The sequence below is a fragment of the Ruditapes philippinarum genome, unplaced genomic scaffold (genome assembly GCF_026571515.1).
Source record: "Ruditapes philippinarum isolate M1 unplaced genomic scaffold, ASM2657151v2 ctg689_1_1_1_1, whole genome shotgun sequence".
Classification (NCBI taxonomy): domain Eukaryota; kingdom Metazoa; phylum Mollusca; class Bivalvia; order Venerida; family Veneridae; genus Ruditapes; species Ruditapes philippinarum.
In genome coordinates this window covers 65,091-79,383 of record NW_026858375.1, presented here as the reverse complement: position 1 = coordinate 79,383, position 14,293 = coordinate 65,091, and the positions used below count along the sequence as shown (strand labels likewise).

At 33.1% G+C, this 14,293-nt stretch overlaps 1 pseudogene; it reads left to right on the top strand.

The window, feature by feature from the left end:
• LOC132753022 (phosphatidylinositol 4,5-bisphosphate 3-kinase catalytic subunit beta isoform-like) overlaps positions 1-14,259 on the top strand; it is a 73,723-nt pseudogene extending 59,464 nt beyond the window's left edge.
• The last annotated feature ends 34 nt before the right edge of the window (positions 14,260-14,293 follow it).

Here is a 14,293-nt window from a genome sequence, read left to right as displayed (position 1 = left end):
TAAAATTTCTTTGTTTTGCATTTTATTAGCTGCCATATTTTTTGCCAACCATTCACAAGTTACCTGTATGCTTTACCAGCAATTTTGTTACTACATGTATTAATAGATTTCATAACAATAGTATGAAACATGCCTATTATGTAATAATGTCATATGCCTAAAACTGGTAAACGGACAAAAGCCCTCCCGGACAAAAGCCCTCCTGTAAAAAATGACAAGGCGGACAAAAGCCCTCCCATGAAAATGACTGGGCGGACAAAAGCCCTTCCGTGAAATTAACAAGGCGGATAAAAGCCCTCCTGTGAATATGACTGTGCGGACAAAAACACTGTTTAGCGTAAAACCAGCTTTGAAAGTTTGATGATTTTCTACTCTGATACCCACTAGTGCCAAAATACAACAGCATGTTGGATAATTGCTAGAAAAAAGCTCAACAAATGTGAAGAGTTCAATATCTGTATTTATCACATATGCATGCTGTTTCTGGGACTCTGTAAATATGGTATTGCATGGCCGTGCATATATTTTGATGTGATGTCATTTACATCATACAAACATAGTGTAAAAACAAGCTAAATATTAGCGTTACACTATAAGCGCGCCAATGAAATAAATTATTCTTTTTCACTTTCAACAGTCTTTGTTTTGTTTATATGATAAACAGGATATCATGTTCATGTACATTCATCACTGAATTTATTGAACTTGTTGAATAAAGTAATATCATGTTCACCACAGGCTCACATAATATAATGTTATTCAGCTCGTTCAGTAAATTCAGTATTGAACATACACTCGTTCAATATCCTCAATGACTTAAAACTGAGAAGAGAGAAAAATATTTGACTTTGATATTTCAGATTAGAAACTGCGATAGAGGAATTCACATTATCATGTGCTGGTTACACGGTGGCCACATATGTGCTGGGTATTGGGGATAGACACAATGACAATATAATGTTAAAAGAGACGGGGCAGGTAATGCGTTCATTTATTTGTAGAATATGCATATTTTATTTTATTAACTATTGTTTTAAAAAAAGGCATTAATTTTTACTAAGTTGTAATTAAGTGACAATCATATTATGGTTTCAAAATTGCAACAGGCTATGTTAATTTCATGGACAACATGTGGTGTGACTTGAAATCAAGCAAAACAAACAAACAAATTCCGGGGAAAGATAATTGTTAACAAATATTCAGAAATAGGTTTGATAATTCATACAGATTTTACCATTCGGTTAATAGCAGATAAATGTGAAATTTTCAAGTTTTAAAAAATGTGATAAACATATGTAATATTAAGGAATTTTTTAATATATTTCAGCTATTTCATATTGACTTTGGCCACTTTCTTGGAAATTTTTCAAGTCAAAATTTGGTTTCAAAAGAGAACGAGTACCGTTTTTTTTAACGCCACATTTTCTATTATGTCATCACTAAAGGAGAATCAGAGAAAGACAATTACAAAAAGTAAGTACAGTTGACTTACAAAAAGTCAAAATCACCTTACTCAAAATTCCGAGTTAGTCAAAGAACATCTAAAGTCCCGTCAAATTTCCTTCTTTATTTTTGTACTTTAATCCTGCTTAGGCCAAATTTTGACTTAAAAATTGAGACTCTTGTTTAATCTAAAGAATTTTTTTCTTCGTCAATTGAAATCCAACATATTTTCATCTCAATTAGTCAAAGTGTGAAAAAGCTGAGTGATGAAAGGTCAGGGACATCAAGGTGAGATGTTGTAGTAGTTTGAGTTGTTTATACTTGGCACCGGAATAACCATATGTCAGAGATTTAAGCATCTTTGCCAGTCCACTGTGTAGTCTCATCGGGGACGCCTTTTTCATATTGAATCTTCCTGTAGCCCGTTCTTTGTTCAATGGTGGTGAAGGAGTCGACAATACTGTCAAGGCATCAGCTGTCCGACCAACGATAACAAAAACCCGTCTGTTAGCGCCACCCTCCAGAGTTAGTCACGACAGGTCAACCAATCATTTCTGGTACTTGAGACGACTTGACCTTGACCTGCCTTGTGCCTTCTCCGCGACGTGCACGCCTCTGGAGGGGTTTGGAGAAGTTTCATGTTATCGGTGGTCTATTTGGAGTTTTTACTTCGGGCACCCACCCCTAAGCCACATCGAAATCAGCAGGGCATGGTTTAACGACGCATCGTTCCTGGCAGGGGTCAACAGTTTTCCAGTAATAGTTCCTTCCTTTGCAGTAACGAAACTTTGTACACCCAAAGCAGAGTACAGTGCGAAGACCCAGGAAGGGTTTCAGATCATTTCCAACGAAAGTAACCTGTGCTTTCCCGGGAAAAACGATCCAGGGTCCAAGGGTCTACCTATGAGCAACGGGAAAGGTTTCCTCTGTCACATGTTTTTAGAATTTTAAAATTTCGGTCACATGTATAAAACACGTCATAAAAATGATTAAAGGAAAGGACTCAATTGGGTTTTTAACAGTTTTGGGAAACATAACTACTAAATATTTTTGGTTACAAATTTGCACTTTTTTATCGCTGATATTTAAAGTGGGATCATACGGTGAGAAGATTGTTCACTTTGTGATAAAAAGAAACGAACTTCGCACGTTTGTTGATGAACCAATTCTGTTCAATTTCAGCTATGCACCCAACTTCAATTTTCAAAATGGCCGCCATTATCAAGATGGCCGCCAAGATGGCTTCCATTAGATAAAACAATGACTGGAAATGAAAATACAGTTTAATAAATTGATAAATTGTTATCAAATTTACTTATTTCATGTTGCACACATATAAATCATTGTTTATCTCTAAAAAGATTTGAATTTAAGTGCTGCATTTATTTCAAAATGGCTTTCAAAATGGCCACCAAAATTCACAAAAAAAGTGTGGTTTTTTTGTGTTTCAAAGTATAATAGATGTATTCAGTACTACCATTTGGATTGTGTATCACTTGTAGTCATAGATAGGTTTTACCTTGTCCACGTTTGCCTCTTGTTGCAGCTTTTAGACTATTTTTGTGTCGCCTTGAAAAGGTGACATATAGGGATTACTTTTGTCGGCGTCGTTGTCGGCGTCCCCTAAAGCTTATCCGGAGCATAACTCAGTCACTTTAAGTCTGATTGACTTCAAACTTGGTATGCAAGCTTCTTTCAATAACCCGAAGTGCAGTGCACAAGGACCGGTACTCTGCACTTCTTTATTTTTGAGTTATTGCCCTTTGTTAATTTTCATACTTTAATTTTGTCCGGGCCATTTCTCTTCAACTATAAAAGCTATGGACTTGAAACTTCATAGGATGATAGATCTCATTAAGAAAAAGTGCAGTGCAAAAGAACCGGTACTCTGCATTTCTTATTTTTTGAGTTATTGCCCTTTGTTAATTTTCATACTTTGTCCCGGTCATTTGTCCTCAAGTATGAAAGCTATGGACATGAAATGGCATAGGATGATAGGTCTCATTAAGAAAAAGTGCAGTGTTTAAGAACTGGTACTCTTATTTGTGAGTTATTACCCTTTATTAATTTGCATACTTTATTTTTGTCCAGGCTATTTCTCATAACTTATAAAAGATATTGACTTGAAGCTTCATAGAATGATAGATATTGATAAGAAGTTCAGTACATAGAAACTGTTGCTCTGCACTTATTATATTTTCAGTTATTGACCTTTGTTAGTTTTCATATTTCATTTTTTCCCTGGCCATTTCTCCTAAACTATAGTGTTCACAAGGCGACACATCCGACTCGCGGAGTTTTAGTTTTTGCCAACTCTTTCAACTTGCTTAACGGTGTCCTTCACCTGATCATCAAGAATGTCCCGAGTATCTAATACTAAAAGGTTCTCTGTGTAATCATTGAAGGGATTTCCAAACTCTTCAATGACGGCACACAAGTCTTTATCATCAGTTAGTGAACTGTTCTTACAATTCTGCCCTTGCTCGAATTCCTGGAGAGCTCTTGCAATCTCTTTTCCTGATACCATCCAACGTAACAGCTGGTTTGAGTTTTCAGTAAAGCCAATAGCACAACTATCACCTTTAACTAATTTATTGTTTTGTTCATGAGCTTGGTCAATCAGAATCGAGGAGAAAGCATGATGAGTTTTGCATTTACAAAGCGCCTATTTTCAAACTGCTCAGCAATATCGGGATGAATGTGATCTAAATTCTTTGTATAGCTTGAAATTCCCTTCTCGTAATGATCTCACAAACATTAAAATTGACTGTTCTAATTTTAATGTAATCGATCAAAACAGAAACTGCGAACTTTCATTTTCTCTTTGCGTTCGCCAAGCATTAAACTCAACAGCTGTTGTACCTTGGTCTCCAACATGTGACTCAATAAAGGCTTGATACGCCTGATACATCAGGGATATGCTGTTACTTGATGAGCATGGCGGGATCGGGCAACATGTGACGCTTTAAGGAACGGATCTGCTGTACCTGCACAAGCAATAATGGCTTGCACAAGCGCATGTGCCCAGCCCCTATCCTGTAACCAATCTCCTATCATTTTCAAAACAGCAATCTCAATATGAAGACCTTCAAGCAAGATTACAATCTTGGATTCACCATATATATCAGATCAGTACCTCTGTATTTGTTTAGCTAAAGCATAAAGTGGCTGATCACATGTCATTACTGGGATTTGGCCAAGGGTTAAGGTGATGTACAATACCTGCTATGATACTCATAGAATGACATATCATGGACACAGAATTGGTTTCATCATTGAACAGTGGTAATAAAGCACCAATGTCAACAGGTGAATCATACTCTTTCTGAGTGGCCACATTGGCATGAAATGCTGACCATGATATCGCTGTATCTTGTGATTCTTTTGACTCAACCTCATTCCTCACATGTTCCAACCACCTAAAATGGACAACAAGGTTAAACATAAGATACCTTGATTAACTTCATGACTCTTTCCGATTGAAAATATTGTCCAATTATGACACAATTATGTACAAAATCAATTATGAATACCAAACATGAAGTGTTTTTAATGTAACTTAACTTAACCAAAAAGTCTAAAAATATGTTATTACTCTATGATGATCGTGTCATTTAATGCATCACAAACTGAAACTAGAAATATTGTTAATCAAAAAAAAATATACCGTTTTATGATCCCCGAAAAATTTCGGGGGGGGGGGGCATATAGTCGGCGCCTTGTCCGTCTGTCCGTCCGTCTGTCCGCACTACCGATTAGGGTTAGAGGGCCATCTAACTGTAAACAGAACAAAAGAGAACAATAGAGTTCATTCCGTAACAATAGAGTAATGGGCCATTCGCCCTCTGTTAAACAATAGAAAATAACAATAGAAATGGCCCCATATTCCAATTCGGCCGGACATCCCTCCGTCCGTCCGTCCGTTGTCTTGTCCGGAGCATAACTTGAAAACCTTTGGAGATAATTTGTTTAAACTTCATACAGTGGTAGAGGGCATTGAGGGGGAGTGCAGTGTCAAAGAACCATAACTCTATTTAGCCCGGTTTTTTAATAATCTCCCCGTATAGAAAAATCTTATCCGGGGCATAACTCTAAAACTATAAGAGATATCAACATGAAACTTTGTAGGTGAATAGATCTCAATGAGTAAATGTGCAGTGCTTAAGAACAATAACTCTTTTTGTCCTTATTTTGGAGTTATTACCCTTTGTTAATTTTAACTCTTTGAACTTTGTCCGGATTATAAATCTAAAACTATAAGAGATATCAAGATGAAACATTGTAGGTAGATAGATCTTATTGATAAGAGGTGCATTGCAAAAGAACCATAACTCTGTTAAGCCTCATTTTTGAATTATTTCCCCTTTTAGAAAAATTTTGTCCAGGACACAGCTGTAAAACTTTAAGAGATATCAACATGAAACTTTGTAGGTAGATATATCTCAATGGGTAGATTGCAGTGCACAAGAATTATAACTCTGCCTTGTCTAATTCTAGAATAATTACCCTTTCTTTATTTTTACTTTTTGAAGTTGTCCGGGACATAACTCGAAAATCATTAGAGATATCATCAAGAAACTTTGTAGGTTGATATATCACATTGATTAGAAGTGCAGTGCAAAGAACAGTAACTCTGCCATGCCTAATTTTGGAATTATTGCACTTTGAACTTTTTCCAGGGACATAACTTTGAAACTACAAGAGGTTTACATTCCTGTGTCCAAAACCTATTCGGGGAGCATCACCCGGCTCAAACCGGGCTCTTGTTTCTGTTTAAAGCGCTGGTAGAATTTGTTGACAGGCGCTTGCAAAAGGTCTATTTGCCTCCGGATTTTCAGATTTTCTCTGAATAGCAACAGGCGGTATGTTAGCATAAGTATCTGGAAGTACCGTATTCTAATCTAGTTTGTTGGTCATCTTTGTTGATTACATTGACATTGCGGGCTTCTCCAGGACACTCTCTTGTCGGATGCTGGAGAATAGAAATTCCAGTTCCATGGAATGAACCATGAGCTGTAGTGGAACTAGAATTGTAAAATAATATATTTCTGCGAAGAACAGGACATACAATATTCTCCTGCTCAAACTGATCACAGACACTATTGCCCATCTTGGTCGAAAGTTCCAGCACTCTGTTATAGGAAATTGAAATTCCAAGATTATTGAGTTTATCAATGATACCACGTTTTCTAGTCTCGGCATGGATCATCAATCCAATATATATTGGCAATGCAGGTTCCCTAGCTATTGTGTGATATGTGGACACTGACTGATTCCTGCGACGACTGGTTGAATTAAATACAATAAGTTGTGCTATACTAAGTACATTCTGGGCATTAGAAATTTCATTTTCTTGATCGACGATATTTGGACCCCTAAGTATCATTTCAATTAGAGCTTTTAATGATTTTGGGATTGAATCTTGTTGACATTTGTCAGAAAATGTCCCATTAAAGTCATATGAGTCACTTTGATTGAAAATGTCTCTTCTTATCATCGATGCTACCTTGCTAAGAGCAATTGCTTCATCATCATATACCTTCTCAGATGCCTGTTTTATTACCTTGCCAATGTCTTCATTATGTACTAACAACACATCTCTGCCCTGTTTATGAGACTCAATGTCTGGAATGTGTTCCATTATGCGCTCCTTTAATCTAGTTGTATTAACACGGCTGGTAGTATCTACACCTAAATTGGCTAAATGTGAAGAATACATCTTGGCAAGATCTGCAAGCTTATGAATGGTTATTGAATCCCTGGACTTACTCTCCTATATAGGACACTAGTTCTGCATGGTAAAAGACATATTGTTTTTTAAATAAATGTGTTGTTGTGCTTCTATAATAATGAATTGTCATGATTGCTTATTGTAAACATGTGCTTGATATTATTACACATGAATACTAACGCACTTAATTTGCATTTATGTCATTGCTACGAATGTTTGTATTTATGTTTCCTATTATCAATCATGTATTAAATTTTAAATAATAGCTTTCTGTTCATGTAAAATTTTGCTTGTAAGTGATTAATCATCATTTCAATGGATAACTATTGCATCATTGCCGTTATCAACAATAACAAAACCTACTTCTTTGGACATTCAAGTGGCACATGTATTTAAATGTACGAATGTTAACGTAATGGCAGCAGATCCACGTTATTCGAATTCCGTTTCTTTCGAAGTAAAATGCCCAGTCCCTTGAAATTCGAGTTACCGAGAGTAAACTGTAATTTTATGTTCTCATTGGTTATCAATTTGTACTCCATTTTCCAATAACCTAATTACATCTATTTACCTAATTACCTTTAGTTACATGGCATCTACATTTATTTACCAATACATTAGACTTTTGATTTATTGATGCCATCAATGGATTTGTACGTTAGATTAATTGTATGAAGGAAAAGTTTGGCTGAAATAGATTTTTCTACTTATCCCTATAGTTAAGCCATGGTGAAGCTTTGAAATTGTGACATAAGGGTGCATCAAAAAACTTTCAGGTTAACCCATTATCGCATAAGCATTTTGTGAAAATGGCTGTTTTCATTGATAAGCCTCCTGTTACAAATTTAAATTGCTATGAAACTATGAAAAGTGCTTTAATACTGGGCAAACTTGGCACAAGTGTTATTTGATTGTTTCCACCAAAACTGATTTCAAAGTGCTGCAACTTCTCAATGGATTGAGATAGAGTCAAAGGCTTTTTAGTTTTGGTCACATGTTACCTTAAGATCGACCTGGTGGTGAAAATTGCATTTAATCTCGTATATTTGAGGTAAAGGGTTAATAGTCTTATTTGAGGGGCCTCCATGGCCAAGTGGTTACAGTGACTGACTTTAAATCACTTGCTCCTCACCAATGGAATCGAATCTTATCAAGGATTTTGGATATTTACATATGAGGAAGCTATACAGCAAGATTATCGAAGGTTGCTGGTTCCATTTAGGAACACACCTGTGTCTAAAATAATGCACAAAGGGGCACTTTTGAAGTCTTCGTTCTCCACCACTAAAGCTTGAAAGTTGCCATATGATCTTTACATCATTGGTGTCACTTGGGATCCAAAGAAACAAACATACAGTAATATATTTTGCCCCTGTTTTGCTTTCTTCGCCCCTTTTGATTGCCAGGCCCAATTTTGTTGTCCCTTAGGGTTCTGTTACTGATATCTTAAGGGCTGAAATCTGTGAATCTTGTTCTTCACTATTGATATTATATTAGGTCTCATATTCTTTTTGTGCCTATTTCTTTTTGAAAAGTTTTTTCATCAGTTTACTAGTTCTGAATGGTAAGAACGTATTTTTTATTTTACAGGTTTGAAGATTACTGTGTAAGAGCTTATCTTGTTTTACGGCGACGAGGACACCTCTTGATCCGACTATTTATGATGATGTTGATGTCTGGCATACCTCAGTTAACCTCTGTCAATGACCTTGACTATCTTAAAGAAACATTAGCAATTAACCTCTCTGACGAAGCTGCAATAAAACAATTTAAGGGTAAAATGAACGAGTCCCTGAAATCAATATTTACTCAGCTCAACTGGAGTTTCCACTTAATGGCACATTAAAAGTAGTGCAAAAGCAAATTTAGAGTGGCGTTCTTCAAGTGACTTTGAGGAAAAGGTTCAAAGACTTTTTCATGGAGTGGCTAGCTAAATATCTATCAAAACTCGTTTGCTTCCTTGGAAAGTGCAAAACAGTGCAGTGAGATAAACAAACTAGACATTACCATTTGGCATGGGTCGATTTTTCAAATTTCTATGATATAGTGCAAAAAGCAAGAACATAGAATGACTTGGTCAGGAGAGAATCCTATTTTATTGCATGGCTTCCTACATGTAAATAGCTTTCCAGATAGAAATTATTAGTGAAATGAGCAAATGTTTGATTTATAAACCATCCTTCTTACTTTTTTGTTGTATCTGAACATATTTTATAAAACAAAAACAAATTTTACAAAGAAATTCTCAAAGAACTATTCCATGCAATGGTCATTTCCATTATTTTACGTGTAGCAATATCATGCTTGTAAGTAAATGATATTGCTTGTGATAGAAAGATATTACTTGTGTTTGAAAGATATCACTTGTGTTAGAAAGATATCACTTTTGTAGATCGGTGTTACCTTTTGCATTTTAAAATTAGGGCTGATATAAAATTTGTGCCATGTTGCCATAGAATTTAATAATACACAACGAGATACATGTATAGAGATTGTCAGATTCATCATAATCATTATGCTACGTTTTCATGTTCATCTCTTTAAATTACCAAAATAATAAAATCAGGTATTAACTGTTTGGATATCTAAAATTTGATTCAATATATTGTCTATATTTACCCTTCAATATATCAATACAAAACTATATCAATGACAGCCCTTGGAATTACATGTAGTTACAAGTGGGTTATATGCCAGGACTCATTTTGTATAGTTACAGAGTTAATTAATTTATTCACAAATGATGAGTGGTGTATTTACCCATGAATTAAATGGTCATCATGATTAAAGCAACAAATTGATGTTAAAGCAGCATGCCTCCAGATTGATGCTGATTTTCATTAAAATTTTGAAAATGTATTTAAAAGAAAAATATTGTGAGATGAACAAAGAAATTTACATATTGAAATCGACATTTACATTCTACACTTATTACCAGAAAGAGGTCAAAATATGCAAAAAAGCCCTTACTGCGTTAGTAATGCAGTAGAAATGTGGTAATAAATACTGCAAAATAAGTCTTTAATCATACATAACACCAACACTATACCGTGAATCTGAAATCATTTTACCTTTCTTAATATCTTAGTTCATTTTTCAGAAGTTTGATTTTCTTGAAATATTTTGACTCATCTGGAGGCCTGTAGCTTAAATACAAAAATTTGATGTAAATTCAATAACGTTTAATCTTAACATAATTTAAATCAAATCAATAAGGCTCTGATTTGGACCGCCAAATCAAGCTCCGTAAGAACTAGTTTGTACTTTGTAGTTACGCAATAAACTAAACCTAAACATAATTGAAATAAAAAACAACACAGATTTTTGGTATTTTTGTCAATTCATACATTATAAAAAAGTTTTTATTATGCTGATGATTGTTTTGATACAGCTTGTAGATACAGTAATTCAAACAAATATAATATTTACTCCCTTACAAGGTCGGGAACGCTTGTAAGACGCAGGTCTAATTTCTGCATTAAAAACTACAGAATTCTTTTTATTCTATTGACAACATCTCATTTCATTATTGATAAATAATCAGTATTGTGTTGTCTGATTTACAGCATTTTTTTTACAGATTCTAATATTTTTGTTAGAAACTAAAATAACCATACTAAATATTGAAAAATATGCATGCATAATAAGTATATTTAGGAAGTATTTGAACATGGAAGGGTATTTAAAAACTTGTAAAATAAAACTATAAAGTCAAATAAAACTACAAAGTCATAGTTTACCGGTTTTCATATTTAAGTGTTATTTTGTCATAAACAATGTTTACTTGTGCAATTTTAGCAGATTTTGTTGTATGTTTAGAAAATAGTATCAATTTATTTATTGACTTATTTTTTGTACCAGTATGAATCACCTTATTCACAAAGTTTGCAAGCAAGGCATTATCTGTAAGCAAATTTAACTTGGTAATGTTTGTTATTTGATGTTGAAATCCTTTTATCTTCAAAAGAACTGTTTAAATCTTAAAGATAAACTATGCTCAAATTTGATGTTTTAAAAATATTGTAAATTGCTGCAGAGTCTTTTTTGTTAATTTAAGATAAACATGTTTTGACTTCACACATAAGTTATGTTTTAAACTCTACACACTATAGTGGTCACAATATGAATATATAGTGTCATTTAAAAAACAGGCAAATTTTGTTTCTTTTAAGAAGGTATCAATTTTACTTAACCTGTAATAGGGAATGCAGCTTCCCATACATTGTTTGCACATTTTATTTATTCAAATGAGACAGATTCAGAAGAATTCCATTGATTTCAATAATTTCTGTTATAAAAATATTAAACTCAAAGATGGGCATAGTATATCTTTAAAACAAGGCAAGACCATTTTACATGTTCAGTAGTACAATTTTTGCCTGGGTAAGTGGTGCCATAATAGCTGCTTTATGATTATCATAAATTAATTATAATAATCATGAACTATGATTGTTATGTTTTTTACAGCAAAGTGTTGAAGTTTATAAACAAAATATCATATTATGAAAACAATGTTTGAAGTGGCATCTAATTTTAGATATTTCAATATGATAATTAATCTAGGGAATAATTTGTTGTTTTTTTTAAGTAAATGTGATTTTGAAATACAGGTACATCTATACACATTTGACAAAAGGGAGGTAATTTAAACATTTTATTTTTTTAGCTTGTCTGTTTCCAATTGTATGATCGTTGCCGCGTCATTGTCTTTATAGTCATGGTCATAAATGTAGCCAATTATTCAAATATTTTAAATGTTATCAACTTGAAACTTGGAAAACTTGCTTATCATGACAAGGTGCAATTGTTAGACAAGGGGTATGATTCTGAAAGGAATACTTTTGGAGTTATGCCCCTTTTACTTTAGATATTTTAACAGATTTGCACAAACACTGCATGCGGTGCTATTATTTTTAAAATAGAATATGTTGTAAAATTTATTGAGATATCATGTTTTCACTGCATAAAATAGTAATTAAAAGGTTTTGAATTAGTATTATATGCTAGAATATTGTATCTGAACTCAACATTACTACCAAATGGTTTTGGTCAAAGTTTAACATAATTATAGTCTGACCTTAAAATGACATTTAAATATATTGTTTTCTTACCATGTTATGATGGTTTTAAACTGTTTAATTGAAAATTCAGGGTAAACTACAGAATTCGACATGACATGTTTCTCAGCTATTGGGGAAAAATGTTTATTGACAGATCTCATAATTAAGTTTTTGAACAATCGGACAGGAAAAAAATCTCTTTTCCTTACTGTTTAAGATATACATTTATTCCACATAAATGATGAAAAAGGGGTTTTCAGTCAAAGAATTGTTCAAGATATCATGGGTTTAGTGCAAAAAGGTCAATATCCCCTTTTATTTTCCATGTGTTAAAATATTATCTACACATTAATTCAAACATCTAAAAGCACAGGAATGTTTGTTTGTTCAAAGACATGATGTTTATTAAACAATTATGACTGATTTCTTATTATTTACCTGATCTTTAATCTAAACTAAGTATTTTTTTAATGAATAGACAATTTCCATTACTGAATGTAGTGATTATTCTAAAACAGGTTTTAGTTTCATCAGATGTTAATTTGAATTTATTGATTTTATATAATTAGAAAGGTTTCATTAAATTAAACACCACCTATAACAGGTAGCTTTAATTTGAGGATAGTTTGTTAGTTCTCAAACGGGTTTTACTTCTGCAAAAATCAGATTTTATATTATAAAGATAAAAGTTCAACCAAATATACAAATGTACACGTAATAATTCACACTCGCGACAGTGTGTTCATGGCAATGTATCTTAAACCAAATGGAATGGAATGGACTCATGTAACTCTTTAGTTCAATAGAACTTGTTATTTAGATGCATCAAATTTAAATTAAACTGATTTCTATTTTTGTACATCTGTTTTACAATGTTGTTTTTCTCTTCTTCATATACACATATATATAGATTTATTCATAAGAGATAAAAACCTTCCATTTTGTTATGCTCAGCAAGATTTATTGATAGCAAATTCCTTTTTTTCTTATAACATCATAAAATTGAATATTTATTAAGATTTTCTGGTTACTGTTTTATATATATGATATATATATGAGATGTCTATTTGTTGAATGCCCTTGCAGCTATTGTTAAACAATAATATCTAAAGTCTATTGTTATTCAATGTCAGATATCAACAAATATAAATTTTCTTATTTTATTATACATGAGCTTATTCTTGTTAACTTATAAATCTGTGTTTTTTGTGTTAAATGTTTAAAACATTTTGTTACGTTCAATTGTATTGTGGGTTTGACAGTCTAAGCTATTCAGATTTGAACAAATCGATGACATCCATAAAAAAACGCCCAAAACGGCAAAAATGTAAATGTCGCAGACTTGGTTTGATTGATGTGAAAGTCTACTTTTAGTTGAACATCTCGAATGCAGATGTTTCAAAATTCAAAATTTTACTAGTTCATGTTAAATATTAAATTCTGCTCAAGCTGATGCCCGAGAGCATGAACGGCAGCTTGCAATTACCATAATCCGTCTATCAAACTGAGCCTGCAACATTTTCAATTTTTTCATGATGGGGTTTCTTTAGGGATTCTGTTTTTCTCTTTTTGGCTGTTCATATTAATTAAGTTCAAAGTGACCAATGTATTCCTGTTTAAGTTCAGGTATACATGTATTTTGTGTTGAATAACTAAAGTATTCATCGTTGGAATAAGTTCAAATCAGTTTAAAGTGGAACGTCTGTATTTTCTATGTATAGTTATACATTTGTTCTTGTGATTGTCTAAAATAGCCGTAGCTTAGTTTAGTTTAAATATAACGTTGTCTGTCTAAATATTTGTCTATGAAGCTTTTGTTCAGTAAATTTAAAACACGCTGTTTTGTTAAATGTAATTTATGTTTAATAATGTTAACCAAAGTCTATGATTGTTGAATGTTTATTGTTGAACATTCCAAAGAGTAAACATATTGTTCTGTACAGTAATTATGTATATGGTTAAGAAGTTGCCATATTTTTAACATTGTTATTCTATTAATAAATGCATTTTTGCAACTTTTTTTTCTATGTTTTCTTTCTCGTGTTTTGCTTACCCCATC